This window comes from Mustela putorius, unplaced genomic scaffold, assembly GCF_011764305.1.
Source record: "Mustela putorius furo isolate JIRA1106 unplaced genomic scaffold, ASM1176430v1.1 tig00003853_pilon_pilon_pilon, whole genome shotgun sequence".
In the NCBI taxonomy this organism is placed as follows: Eukaryota; Metazoa; Chordata; class Mammalia; order Carnivora; family Mustelidae; genus Mustela; species Mustela putorius.
The window spans coordinates 63,824,918-63,840,191 of record NW_025422005.1 but is presented as its reverse complement, the minus strand read 5'-3'; the positions used below and the strand labels follow the sequence as shown (position 1 = coordinate 63,840,191).

Here is a 15,274-nt window from a genome sequence, read left to right as displayed (position 1 = left end):
TTGTTCATTGAAGGACACCTGGTTTGTTTCCAATACTTGGCTATTATGAAGAAAGCTGCTATGAACATTTCTGTACAGGTGTTTTGTGTGAACCTAAGTTTTCATTTCTCTAAGAAAAACTACCAAGAGCGTTACCGATGGAATCACCAGTTTTATGGGCAAATGCTATGGCAAATGAGCAAAATGGCTCTATCTTTTTATACTCTTACCAGCAATGTGTGAGTGATTGCTCCTCTGCATCCTGAACAGCATTTGGTTCTGTCACTAATTTTTATCAAGCCATTCTGGTAGGTGTGCAGTGATACCCCATTGTGATTTTAATTTGCATTTACTTAATGACTGATAATGTTGAACATATTTTCATGTGTTTATTTGCCATATGCATGTCTTCTTTAGTGAAATGTCTGTTCTTATCTTTCCCATTTCCTAAGTGGATAGTTCTTTTTTTCTTCAGTCCTGAGTTTTGAGAGTTCTTTGCATAGTCAATATAATGATCCTTTGTTGGAAACATGGTTTGCAAATATTTTCTACCAAATTGTATCTTATTTTTCCTTTCTCTTAAATGGGGTCTTTGCTGTGGAAAACTTTTAAATTTTGATGAAATGTAATTTATCAATTTTTCCTTTTATGGATTATGCTTTCACTGTCAAGTCTAAGAACTCTGCCCAGTCCCAGATCCTGAAGATTCCCTCCTAATGTCTTTTCTAGAATTTTTTATTTTTTACATTTTTCCTTGAAGTCTACAATGCATTTGGGGTTATTGATTTATAAGGTGTGGAGTTAAGTCAAAGTTCCCTTCTTTTGCCTAGGAATGTCCTATATCTCTAGCATGATTTGTTCAAAATGCTGTCCTCCCTCCATTAAATAGCTTTCATACCTTTGCAGAACATCGGTTAGGCATATTTGTGTCGGTCTATTTCTGGGGTCTCTACTCTATTCTGATGAAATATGTGCCTATTCCCCCAGAAATACCACACTATCTTGATTATTGTAACTATCTAGTTAGTGACAATATCAGGTAGAGTGATAACTATCATTTCAGCTATTCTAGGGCCTGTGCCTTTCCATACAAATTTTAGAATAAGCTCATCTATGGTTACAGAAAAACCTTGCTTGGATTTTGAAAAGAATTGCATTAACCTATAGATCAGTTTGGGGAAAACTCACATCTTTACTATGTTAAGTCTTCCAATCCATAAACACAGTATGTCTCTCCATTTATTTAGGTCTTTTTAAAATTTCTTTTGTCAATAGTTTGTGGTTTTTGGTATACAGGTTGTGTACATGTTTTTGTTAAGTCAATATTAAGTATTTCACTTATTTTGGAGTGTCTGTAAATGGCTTTGGGTTTTTAATTTTTAGTTCCATGTGTTCATTGTGAATATAGAGAAATGCAACTGATTTGTGCATATAGATGTTTTTATCCTGTGATGATAGTGCAATCACTTACTGGTTCTAGGATTTTTTTTTTTTTTTTGATAGATTCTTTGAAATTTCCTCTGCAGATTATCCTGTCATTTGCAGAGAAATAGTTTTTAAACTGTTTTTTTCTTCCTTTTCAATACATATGCTTTTAAAATTTCTTTTTCTTTCCTTGCTTCAGAGGATGCAACTTCCAGAACTATGGTTAAGAAGAGTGGTGACAAATATACTTTTCTTATTTCCCATCTTAGAGGGAAAGCATTCAGTTTTTCACTGTTATATAAGATACTAGCTGTTGTTTTTTTGTAGATATTCTTTATCAACTTGAGTAAGTTCCTCTGCATTCTTAGTTTTGCTGAGAATTTTGATTGTGAATGGGTATAGGGTTTTGTCAAATGGTTTTCTGTGTCAATTGATATGATCGTATGTTTTTCTCCTTTAGCCTACTGATAAGGCAGATTATATTGATTGCTTTTTAAATGGTGAATTCGTTTTACACATCCTGGTTCCTTTTCTGATACTTTTAAATGACAAATTCAATTTCATTAATGGTTATGGACTATTCAAGTTGAGGCTTGGTAGTTTGTGGTTTTCAAAGGATTGCTGCATTTCTTCTAGGCTGTCCAATTTATAAGTGCAAAATTGCTCATGGTGTTCCACTGTGATCATTTTAACAAATGCAGAATTTGTGATATCTCTGCTTTATCCTGGTATTGATGATTTGCGTCTTCTTTCTTTGTACTTTAGTCAGTCTTGCTAGAGGTTTATCAATTTTATTGATTTTTTTTTTTCTGAAGAACTAGCTTTTTGTTTTACCAATTTTCCCTTTTTACAATTTCCTCTTCTTTTTTATACTGAAAATCAGCAAGACAGGAAAAGAAGAGCTCTTTTACTCTCTCATTTTCTTTCAGGTTCTTGTTATCTTCCTCTATCTGTTCTTCATTCTTTTTGTGTCCAAGAAAAAAAATCCTTCTTCCAATTTTCAAAAGCTAAGCCATTTATCATAAATTTTGTTTCAGTTTCCTTCTCTGTGGTCATGCCAAATTTGGTAACTTTGCTTCTTTATAGTCCAGCTTCTCCTTGCCCATAAGTTTGTTCCTACCACCATTTCATCCTAAATAAAGTCCTTCAAGCATAACTGACACTAAACTATTGCTTCCCTTCATCATCAAACTTCTTAAGTCTGTAGTTACATCCATTGCCACTAGCACTTCATATTCTATTCATTCTGGCTGTCCCCTATTCTTGACTTTACCCTAATCATGTCTTTTTTTATTTCTGATTCTGCTTGGTGCTCCTACTTTTCCTGACACTAACCTCTCGATAAATGATGGTTTCCCCTGCTCTGCCTAATTCTGACCCTCTATTCCCTTCTCTGTCTTCTGTCTTCTTGTGACCTCTGCCTATATCTGTTACCTATGTGACTGTGGGTTTTGGTGTCAATCTACTATTTGTGTTTCTGTATTCAAACTCTTCAAGAGAGTATCTGACTAGTTGCCCAGTCACTCTCTAGTACAAACTGCTGGATTGGTCACCTTCATTTTGTAAGATTAGCCCATAGTTGACTTCGGGCTGCCCCTGTTCTCTGATCCAACTAGCTGTGGCTAGCTCAGCAGGGTAGAGTGTGTATGAAGCATGGCTATTATGCATAAAAAGCTTTCCAGAGGTGGTTGGGAGCAGGATCTCTGAAGCATTCAGAGTAAACTACGTTTTAACATTCCAGATTATGTATACTTATGGTGCTATTTTTTTAGGTTTTGGCCATTTTTAGTAAAGGAGATCAGTAGACTATTCAATGACAGACATTATATCCAAACTGGCAGGTTTTAAAAAATAGACCTAAATATCAATATTTTAGTTTAAATTTCTTTATAGTTTCTATGGCACATGATTTTGAAATTCATCAATGATCAGTCATATGGCTCTTTCCCTTTCAGATGTGTAAAAATAAAGGAATCCTCATTAAAAATGGAGTTGGAACACCCTGAAGGGAGAGCTCTCAGACCCCAATGCTAAGACCTCAAACAGTAGGAAGTTTACTTTACATACTACAGCAGGAGTAAGGAAGAATCTCTCCTTGCCCAGCAACAGCTCTGCCCATGAGAAACTGCCACACTCAGCCAATGAGAAACCATCACCAACCAGAACTCTTTAAAACAGTCCCTCCCAATTTCTTTCTTCCTCCGTTAAAGCAAGACTCTCTCCTCTGTTCTCTGGACTTGGATATGGTTTGCCATGCTTTGATTGCCCCAAATTCTATTTCTCTATTCTTGAATAAACTCATTTTTTTTTTTTGTAAAATAGTTGGTGTTTTTATTTTTAAGGTCAACAGATGTTAAAAAAAAATGAGATTAACTCACAAAAAGTCACTGAATTTACAATAGCTTAGATTTTTAAATTTCCAAGTTTTGTTATTTCTTTGTAGAAGGTAAGATTTAAAAATTCACCACTACTTCAAAAGACCGTAATATATAGAGAGCTGACCAGAGAAGCTATTCTAAGATAGCTGACTTTTCTTTCCCGGACATGACATGTATATACTTTCCTTTCTCTCCTTTTTTTTCCTAATTTACATGTGAAATATAGTCATCACCAGAAAAATGAATACAGCATGTCAAAACAAGGTGAGGACATTATTTCTCACCACTTATTTTTCCACAAATATTTCCATCTTCAAGCTTTAGCACAGCTTTCCACCTTATTTAATGCCATATTTACAGCGTTTTCTCTGATTTTTATTAGCAGTCTTTGGTGAAACTGGTTACAGCTATTTTCTATTATATCTTACACACTGCTAAAAAATTCATTCTTTAGTACTACAGTTCTCATTCTCACTCAAGCTTCAACTCCCTGATTACAAAGTTATTTTAGGGTAAAGATATTCTGAATTTGCCAAGATTATAATGAAAAAAGGTCAGAAGTTTATTTTATTTTATTATTTTTTTTAAAGAACTCTTGACTTCATCTCTGGGAATTCAGCTTAGGTTCAACCTACATTTACTCAGCACTTACAGTGTTAGACACCGGGGATGTTAAAATGAGTTAATACAAGTTCTAAAATCAAAGACCTTATAGCCTAGCAGAGGTGACAGTTGGATATAAGGTTCATTTACACCCAGTGCGACCATGGGTAAATTTCCTGTGGATAACAGAAGAAAGGCACCTTGTCTTTTTGAGAGAGAGCAAGGGTGTTAGAAAAAACTTTTCAGCCAAGAAGATGGCTGAACCATGCCTTACAAAATGAATAGAAACCCCTTGAGGGAAAAAGGCAAGGGATTTGTGAGGTGTGGAAGCAATGCAGGAGTGGAAATTGTATGACAAAATGGTGCATTTGAAAAACTAAAAGCTGATTAGTGCCCCAGAATAACATGGCTACCTGGAGTAGAGGAATTGGGAGGCAAGCATGGCAGATGGGATAGGTTGTCCAAGCTGTGCTTAGCAATTTTCACTCAATCCTCAGGGTGCCAAGGAAGCTCAGAAGCCATTTAAGCTGGGAGTGTTGGGGTCACATTTGTTCTTTAGAAAGATCTCTCAGTTGCAAAGATGCATTTAAAGGGGTAAAATCAGAGGCAAGCAAACCAGTTCAGAAAGTTCTGTACTTGTGATTAAAGAGAAAGATAATGAAGGTCTGAGAACTAAGACATTAGTAAAAGAAGCGGAGAGGTGCTTCCCTGAGGAAGTAAAAAAATAGCATTTTAATGTTATTTTTAGGATCTTAAGTGATACTCTAGTAAACCCAACCTATAAATATAAGAAATATGGAGAAGAAAACAAGAAGTGGGCAGAATGGAATCCATATGATCCTTCAGTTATGAGGGAGGCCACTTTACATCAGTAAAACTCATTTTAAATCTCTGCATGTGTATAATGTGTGTACATAATAGATAACAGTCCACTTAATAGCCATCTGTACTGCTGTCCAGCTAAAGAGACTGTTCATTGTGGTCTAAAGTACCAAAATCTCACAAATGCTCAAGCAGCGAGAACGACAGGAGTGTCCAGTGCTCAGCATGGAAACTCATTCTTCTGGCTTTCCAATACTGATGTGATGGTGAAAGTGACCCCCACATTTAGAAACGTTTTATTGAGTTCTCTTCTTTTCCTCATTTTTCAAACTGTTTTGGAAGTCAGAGAACAAGTTTCAGCACGTGATCAACTTGCCGTTGGGTGTCTTTTAGGAAAAAGACAATTTCTTGATTTCTTTAAAAATAATAACTTTTAGTATGTTACTTAAATAATAAATCACTTACTAAAAATAAGAAAGGAAAAGTTTAAATTATGACTGCATTAAACAGGTGCAACAGGAGTGTGTGTGTGTGTGTGTGTGTGTGTGTGTAGGTTGACAGTTAAATTTTTCCAAATAATTTAATCACACTGTATATATTTGTTAGTGATCCTAGCTCAATAATAGATCAGGAATAAATACAGGACATTTTGACTGTGCTATCTATATTTGGTCCAATTTTTCCTAGCTTGCTTTTTAGCAATGTTCAGTCAGTTTTTGTCCATCACAAATTTTACTCTGTTTTTTAAATTAATTTATTTATTTTCAGCATAACAGTATTCATTATTTTTTCACCACACCCAGTGCTCCATGCAATCCGTGCCCTCTATAATACCCACCACCTGGTACCCCAACCTCCCACCCCCCGCGACTTCAAACCCCTCTGATTGTTTACTCTGTTTTTTTAAATTCTTTTGACTTTATTTTGTGTTGGCTATTTATGCCAGTACTTTCATTATAAACTGAAGGGAAAAAATCCTCTTTGCCTTTGTATATAAGCAAAGAGAAATAGTAAAGCAGACACATAAGCTCTTGGCTTCAGGCAGAGTCAAATAATGAAGTCAAAATTTCCTTTTCTAAATCAAAACTTGTATAGTGAATAAGGGAGGGCTCAGATCCTTGTCCAACTGACTTTCCACTCACCCTGAAGGAATTCCTAGGGAGATTCCACAATTAATCTAGGAGGATTTAATTGTGATGAAGTGTATCTGAGACTCTACTCAGGATTTGTATATTTTTTCAGTTTGTTCATTATATATTTAATTATATATTTATTATATATATTTATATATAATTTATGTATTATATATAATAAATATATACTAATATATTATATATATAATAAATATATACTAATTATATATTTATATATTAAATATAATATATAATATAATATATATGTTATTATGGTTTCCCTATAAATCATCTTTGTAGTGTGAGATGCTACTAAAATTTTAGTATAGGAATTAACGAAGTATGTTGGTAAACATATAATATATAATATGTATATAATAAATATATACTAATTATATATTTATATTAGTATATATTTATTATATACATATTATATATTTATATTAGTATATATTTATTATATACATATTATATTTTATATACATATATACATTTTATATACATTATATACATATTATATTATATATACATATTATATACATATTATATATTTATATTAGTATATATTTATTATATACATATTATATTTTATATACATATATACATTTTATATACATTATATACATATTATATTATATATACATATTATATACATATTATATATTTATATTAGTATATATTTATTATATACATATTATATATTATATGTTTACCAACATACTTCGTTAATTCCTATACTAAAATTTTAGTAGCATCTCACACTACAAAGATAATTTATAGGGAAACCATAATAACATTTTCATTTAACAATACATAAGGAAAAACTCGTTTGGATCATAAAGCTGCAGCCAAAATAACATTAAGATACATACTAATTACAAGAACAATACCTAAAAAGAAAGAAAAAGTCTCAAATTTTGCATTGACAAACATAATCCTATTTTTTACAAAGCCAATGACACACCAGCTACATTTTAACTAGTTAAAAGAGGAATACAGAAAAGTTTATTCAAGCTTTGTGGTTTCTCCTTACTGAGCACTGAAGATTGCTTCAAAATCCCATCCTGTAATAACTTCATTTACTTTCCAGTGGATACCTAAATCTTGATGTTTAAAGAAGCTTTACTTTTCCCCTGAAAAAGAAAACTTAGACCGAGATCACAAGAGGAAGACAAAATTTCTGGATCATGAAGTTTCTAACTCTAAGATCAATGTATGATATCTGAGTAGGGTACAAAGAGGTGTTTTGTTTTGTTTTGTTTTTTCCCTTCTGAAAGGAACTAAAGTGAAAACAAAAAGATTCTTAGGATGCTGAACAAGGGATGGGTTGCTAGAGATTGTGCAAAGGAACTGTGTGAGGTGGCTGAGTCACTTCTTTCCTTGACATGTCATGTTTCCCAGCCTCCCACCTGCAACTTCTGTTTCAGAAACATTTCTGCAGAGCACAGGTATTGGAAATTTTGTTTTCAGATCCAAAATTTGGATTATTTTCTTGGTTCAAAGGCAAAAGATAGCTTTCCTTCTAAAAACTATGAATGCAGTCATTCCACAGGAGATAAATTCTCCATGAATGTTTCAGAGACTTTTTTTTTTTTAATGCTGGTAACTAGAGCAATCTTGTCTTTTAGTAGAAAGCACTTTTTCTCTTCACCTTCCAAATTCTCAAAAATACAAATGATCATTATTACCACCAAGGTATTTTTATGAACATGTTAATATCCTAACAAAGATCCATACTAGTTGCAAGCCTTCCTTGATTGAGCCTATGTGCTTCCAGCATCTTCTAAAATCAAGTGTGGTTCTTTAATTAAAGATGAATGTAACTCAGTAGATGCTCTCTTTATGCAAAGGGAATCCTAGAGCTAATGGGGTTAGTTTTATTAAAGCCTGGTTTTAATCATCTAGTGTTCCAGTGGGTGCTGAATTAGAATTAGGCTATATATTTTTTTTTGGCCTTGACTACTTTCTAAATGTGCTTATTTACCTAATGCATAATCAGAAGAACAAATTTTATGGTCACAGAGATTCTGAAAGGCATATATATCACTACCTGTATCTTTATGTCAACATAAATTTTACAGAATAACCTTTTTTATTTTTATAGATAGAAATGTCAATATTGATAATAAACATCCAGTTCAAGGAATAAATATGTCTTCAAGCTTGCATTGATAACAATCTATAAGAAAGTTGTCTTTAGAAGCATATGATCCTCGGTGTTTTTGTGCTTCATTTATTTATTTATTTATTTGACAGAGGGAGAGACAGAGACACACACAGAGAGGGAACACAAGTAGGAGACGGAGAAGCAGGCTTCCCACTGAGCAGGGATCCCAATGTGGGGCTTGATCCCAGGACCCTGCAATCATGACCTCAGCTGAAGGCAGATGCTTAATGACTGAGCCACCCCGCACCCCAGTGTTTTGTGTTTTAAAGTTAATAGTGAAACTTTCTTTAAAGTGTTTCACCAGCGATCAAACTGATTATTTAAAACCAAGATGTCCAAATTTCTTAGCGGTCAATACAGGTAAAAGCCAAACCTCTGATCCACATCTAAATAAAAATGTTTGGTTAACTTCTTTGGACAATCAATTCAGACAACTAAAATGCTCTCTCCTGAAATTACTATATTTACTTATTTCCCCCCCCAAAGATTAAAAAAATTATACATCTTTTACCACTGCAATTGTGACATCGCATATCACCACCCACATGCTCTAATTCCATGATTGCATGTATTTACACAAATTATATAATAAGATGCAATTACAATAATTACAGAGGAATAGGCAACAATTGAAAAAAAATTACAAATTCCCACTAAAATAACACTAACATGATATGAAAATCATCAGACAAACCAATACAAGGAAAGAAACAGTTTTAAGATGAATAAAATAATATAGGGCCCAAAATCCAGCAAACACCTCAGTCTGAACAAACGGAAACATGTTATGCTGGGAAATTTGAGGCTTTTGGTTTAAAAGCCAAGCTCTTTTTCCTTTAATTTTGCTTCCCAGTCCTATAATGTGAATGTTTACCATCTTGACTTTCCTAAACACATGATGACTAGAGGACCTCTTTTTCTTGGTGATTTCTTGTCATTTCAAAGAAAAGAGGAAGAATCATTTCTGAAACAATAAAACATGAACACACTACAGACAACTCTGTGGAATTTAGGTAGGAAAAAGCAAGTCCTGCTATGATTTTCTTGTCCTTTTCTCTATAAGCCATCTCCAAGTGTGCATCTCATTTTCAAGGAATTTATGGTCTGAGAATATTGTTTGTCCAGTTTCATTCTCCTTTTTGAAAAGAATATTCCTAAGACAAATAAGGCAACTGATACATTTGAGCTCTCTACAAATTGTCTTATAGTGCATTTTATTTGCCTCCCAACATCTCCTTTTGTTTTCTATTTCAGACAAACATCCTTAATATAAAAATTGGGAAGTTTGCCTCTTTTGTTTCTCTTGCAAAGATTTTAGTATATCTGAGACCATGTCTTGCCAGCCTATGACAAAGAAAATCCATATTCTAACATACCAGAATTCTCTACAAAGGAGCTTATTCATAATTTCCTTATGTTCCAGACACTCATACTATATTTTATGTAATATTTCCAAATATCCCCACAAGATGATCTTTTCTATGAGTCAAATCCTCATTTTACAGATGAACAAACTGAGGCATTGAGAGCCTAAGTACGGAGATAGGTGTCAGAGATAGAAAATAGTACAGCCAAGACTTGAATTCTGGGCTTATCTTCAGCATTTTTATAAACACTTGCTGACTGCTGACATTGCACCAGGTATGAGATTGTGAGGGTACAAAGATGAATACGACATGGTCACTGCCCTTGAGGCCCTTAATGTCTTGCAGGTTACACAGACACAAACATGAGCAATTTCAATATACAATGGAAAGTGCAGACAGATTGGCCTGGAGAGTTTTTACTATGAAACACGTTTCTTAAGGCAGTATTAGATGCCTCTTGTATTTTACTGTCTAGCAGCAATGGCTTTAATAAACATGGTAGTACAATTTAAAGTAAGGATACATCAGATTCTTTAAGAAATGAAATGAATATATAATTTCAGAAAACAAAACTTCCATGTCTGAGAACATCAGAGACTTACATAGAATTGTAAATGCATTGAATCACTGATTAAGTGATGAGTGGAGTGATATCTTCATTCTTTCATTAAGAAATGATCATTAAGGGCTTACTCTGGGCCAGATACTGCAACAGGCCTTGAGGATGCAAGGAAGAGCCAGACAAGAACCCCCACCCGTTGTAGAACATACAGATACTCAAAGCAACCTGACAAAGTATGTCAGGTGCCACATGAAGGGAAGGGGGAGGGCAAGTGGAAGTAAATAGGAAAAGCTCTAACCCAGATGTTCCAGAGGCAATGAAGTCTAAACTAAGATTACAGAGTAGCCAAGCAAAGAGGAGGGGTAAGATCCCAGTGGTCTGGGGGCAATCTGGTCTACTAGTGTAAAAGCCTTCAGAATAAAGAGAGCATGGCAAAAAGGCAATCTGAGAGAAAATTATCTGCTTAGAGTCATGGTAGGAAGGGAAAATAATGAGAATAGGTAGTATCATCGGAAAGAAAATTTACTGCATTAAAATCAGATTTTAGGCTAATGGTGCATATGGGAAATGAACCCTTTCATAGACTCGGCAGGTGGTCTCACATGCTGGAAATATTTTGTGTTATCCTCATAAGAATATAATGCACTAAATTAATGTTTTTAGTGTTAACAAGATATGTGAAAATAATTATAAAATAGGAGGGAGATCGGGACCATTTTAGGATTAAAACTAAGGGGAACTAAGGATATCCACTTAGCTGCAATCCACTAAGTGAAGCCGAGCCAAAGGCTAAGTTCAAATATCTATTCTGTTTGTCCCAATTATGAGATCTCTCTTCCCATGCTGAATAAGAGACAAAACCTCACGTAAATGAAGCACATAGTAACCACGAATAGGGTAATGTCGGGTAGATCCACGGGGGGCGTCGGAAGACTTTGTGTTCAGGACAAAGTGAGAGATCGTGTGAGGAAGCACTTAGGTGGTACATGGAAGAGGCCGCCCAGAGTTTGGCGATATAAGAAACTGTGTAGATGGACTTTCTTTCACCAGTGTAGTAGCAGCTAGTGAAAACCAACTCAATGTCTTGTTACCGTCATCCCATGGAAAGGACCCTTATCTTAAACTAGGCAATTTTGTGGGTTGGTTTGGACCTTAGCAAATCTGATAGACAGCTGCCTCAATTGTTATTTCTTTAGCTGCCACCAAAAATAGCTGGGCATCTTCAGAGACAATAGGAACAGGGGGCATCACAGAGACTAAAGTAGTAAGATCATGAGTAATAAGATCATCACTGAATCCAAGCCATAGTAAGGATTTTAGCTTAAGAACAACAGAAACCCAGCAACTAGACACGAGAGTTGAGTTTTAGAAAGATGCTTCTGGTGGTAACAAATTGAAGAGGGCAAAGGAATGGATGGCTATAGGAAGGCTAGTTAGGAAAATGTCAAAGGGGTCAATGGAGGAATGATGGTGGCCTCCTCCAAACAGGTAAGTGTTGGAGATGCACGAAGTGGGTGGCTTCAGGAGGTACATGAGAGGGAACTGGCTGGAAGGTCCCACTAGCATGGTAGATGGCAGAATCCAAGTATGATACCTAGACATAGGATTTTGTAAACTGGTTTAGCAACGATTAATAAAAAGTAGAAATAGTAAAGGGCCAATTTTGGGGGGCAGGAGAAGACCGAGATGATGAGATCTATTTTGAACATGTTGAATTAGGGTACCTGTGGGACATTCAAGGGGATGTGCCGAGTAAAGTAGTTGGATATGCAAACCTGCCACTTAGGAGAGAGAGCTGGGGTGAAGACACAGGTGTTTTGCATTAGTTATGCACATTTCTAAGCAAAGGGAGGCAAGTTCAAGTTCCAAACAGACACACCTTACTACTTAAGAGCACTTTCTGTTTATACTCCATCTTATCAATCAGAACTGTCTTCATTAAATTCTTGTCATGCCTGTACTCAACAGTCAAAAAATTATGGGAGAAATACTACATTTAATGATAGTATTCCTCTAAAATTCAACACTTTAAGTGGCATTAATTCTCCCTTCCCATCTTGTAAAGACTTTAAAGAATAACTATCTGATGAGGAAGTTCAAAAGTTCAGATATTATTTTAACTGCTTTTCTCCATTTAAATTCTTCCTTCACCTTTTGCAACTGTCATGAACAACGCTGCACTTTATTTCCTTCATGGAGGAAATGATTCCTGAGAAGTGCTGCCAACAAAAACCAGTGTGAGAAACCTTAATGAGAGTGGCTTTATTCTAGCTCTCGGAAAGCCCACTTTGGTGGGGGTGCGTGTGTGTGTGTGTGTGTGTCACTTTTCTTGTCATATTCTCCGTCTCAAAAGGGCTTTTAACTCAGCTATATCATTGTGCCATAGAAAGAAATTTTGGCAGGCCATTTTTTTTTCCACATTGGAAAAAAAATGTGAAAATTGGAATTTTTTTGTTGCTAGATAGTTTAAATATCATTTGCTGCTGTTCAGTTAAGAAAAAGAGAAAGAAAGGACTCATTGTGGCTTTTCCTCCCACAAAATGATGAATACATTTAAGACCAGAGCATTCTGCTTCCTTTCAAGCAGTTAAGTCATGCTAATTTTCTGTATGCTTATGAAAATGGTAGTTCTGCCACACTAGAGAAGGTACCTTTCTCAATCAACACCAGCTAAAACTCACTGGGCTCTAAGGAAGGATTGCAGCAAATGAAAGAGATGAATGTATCACTCACTCTCACCGAAGCTCCCTGATATGTCACACTAACTGAAACGTGCCCTAGCACATTTATTGGAAAGATTTTTCTTGATAATCCATACACGAACTTCAATCTGCAAAAGACCAATTTAGGAAAGTTAGGTTCTATTCAATGAAAATAACATTTCAATATAGAACAGTAGTTTTGGGGCTAGGTGAAGGTGAGAGTCTCCTCCAGTCGCCGTGTCTAGACCAGACCCAGTGGCTCCAGACGCAGGGTGAAAGCTGTCGCCTGTCTCAAGCTCTCCTGCCATGGCGCCTCCGTCTGTGTTCGCCGAGGTTCCGCAGGCCCAGCCGGTCCTGGTCTTTAAGCTCACTGCTGACTTCTGGGAGGATCCGGACCCCGCAAGGTCAACCTGGGAGTGGGAGCTTATCGCACAGATGACTGCCAGCCCTGGGTTTTGCCAGTCGTGAGGAAGGTGGAGCAGAAGCTCACTAATGACAGCAGTCTGAACCATGAGTATCTGCCTATCCTCGGCCTCAGTGAGTTCCAGACCTGTGCTTCCCGCCTGGCCCTCGGGGATAACAGCCCAGCTATCCAGGAGAAGCGGGTTGGAGGTGTGCAGTCTCTAGGGGGGACAGGGGCACTCCGAATTGGAGCCGAGTTCTTAGCCCGATGGTACAATGGAACCAACAACAAGGATACACCTGTCTATGTGTCCTCACCAACCTGGGAGAATCATAATGGTGTGTTTTCTGCTGCTGGATTTAAAGACATTCAGTCCTATCACTATTGGGATGCAGCGAAGAGAGGACTTGATCTCCAAGGTTTCCTGAATGATCTGAAGAGTGCCCCCGAGTTCTCCATCTTTGTCCTCCGTGCCTGTGCTCACAACCCAACTGGGACTGACCCAACTCCGGAGCAGTGGAAGCAGATCGCGTCCATCATGATACGCCGGTTTCTTTTCCCCTTCTTTGATTCAGCCTATCAGGGCTTTGCATCTGGAGACCTAGAGAAAGATGCCTGGGCCATTCGCTATTTCCTGTCTGAAGGATTTGAGCTCTTCTGCGCTCAGTCCTTCTCCAAGAACTTCGGGCTCTACAATGAGTGAGTGGGCAATCTGACTGTGGTTGCAAAAGATCCTAATAGCATCCTGCGGGTCCTTTCCCAGATAGAGAAGATTGTGTGAATTACTTGGTCCAACCCTTCTGCTCAGGGCGCACGGATTGTGGCCTGTACCCTCTCTAATCCTGAGCTCTTTAAGGAATGGACAGGTAATGTGAAGATAATGGCCGACCGGATTCTGACCATGAGATCTGAACTCAGGGCATGCTTAGAAGCCCTCAAGACGCCTGGAACCTGGAACCACATCACTGAACATATTGGAATGTTCAGCTTCACTGGCTTGAACCCCAAGCAGGTTGAATATCTGGTCAACGAAAAGCACATCTACCTGCTGCCAAGTGGTCGGATCAACATGTGTGGCTTAACCACGAAAAATCTAGATTATGTGGCTACCTCCATCCATGAAGTGGTCACCAAAATCCACTGAAGAAGCAGCACCCGAACCAGCACCACCAAAGCGGCCCTCTGTCCCGTGTGTTCCCTGCCTGCGCCAGCCTTGCTCTGTGTGTTGTGGATAAGACACTCCGGAGGACTGGAACTGGCTCTGGTGAGGTGGCCTCTGGTTAAGGCGGCCCCGCACAGGGCAACATCCCTTGTCAAGGAACGGGGGCCTGGGATCAGAGCCTCTTGGGAGGCCAGAGTAAATCAGGTTTTTATTTAAGAAGAATAAAAAGGTACTTTGATCATGAGAGGTAGTTATCTTGCTCCCTCACTAGAAGCCAGAATGTTACCTCTGTCGCTCCTGTGCTTCTGTGTATTGCTTGACTCTGCACAAAATCCTGCCCCAAAGATCAAGTTGTCTGAAGAGCCAACTGTGATTGTGAGTGTTGGCTGTGTCATTAAAACTTGTCATCTCCAAAAAAAAAAAAAAAGTAGTAGTTTTGTATTTATAACCAGAAAAATTATTTTTATTCATTATCAAAGCACAGAATTTTTAGTTTTTCACTGAACTCAAAGTGAGATCCCCTCCCCAATTCACAGTTTGAAGAACCATGACCTGACAGTTACTAATTACA

At 36.9% G+C, this 15,274-nt stretch overlaps 1 protein-coding gene and 1 pseudogene across 1 annotated transcript in view; one reads left to right on the top strand and one right to left on the bottom strand.

The window, feature by feature from the left end:
* Positions 1 to 15,274, bottom strand: part of ST6GALNAC5 (ST6 N-acetylgalactosaminide alpha-2,6-sialyltransferase 5) — a 169,179-nt gene that overhangs the window by 120,084 nt on the left and 33,821 nt on the right. The gene's annotated exons all lie outside the window — the stretch shown is intronic.
* On the top strand, positions 13,413 to 15,130 carry LOC101676028 (annotated as a pseudogene).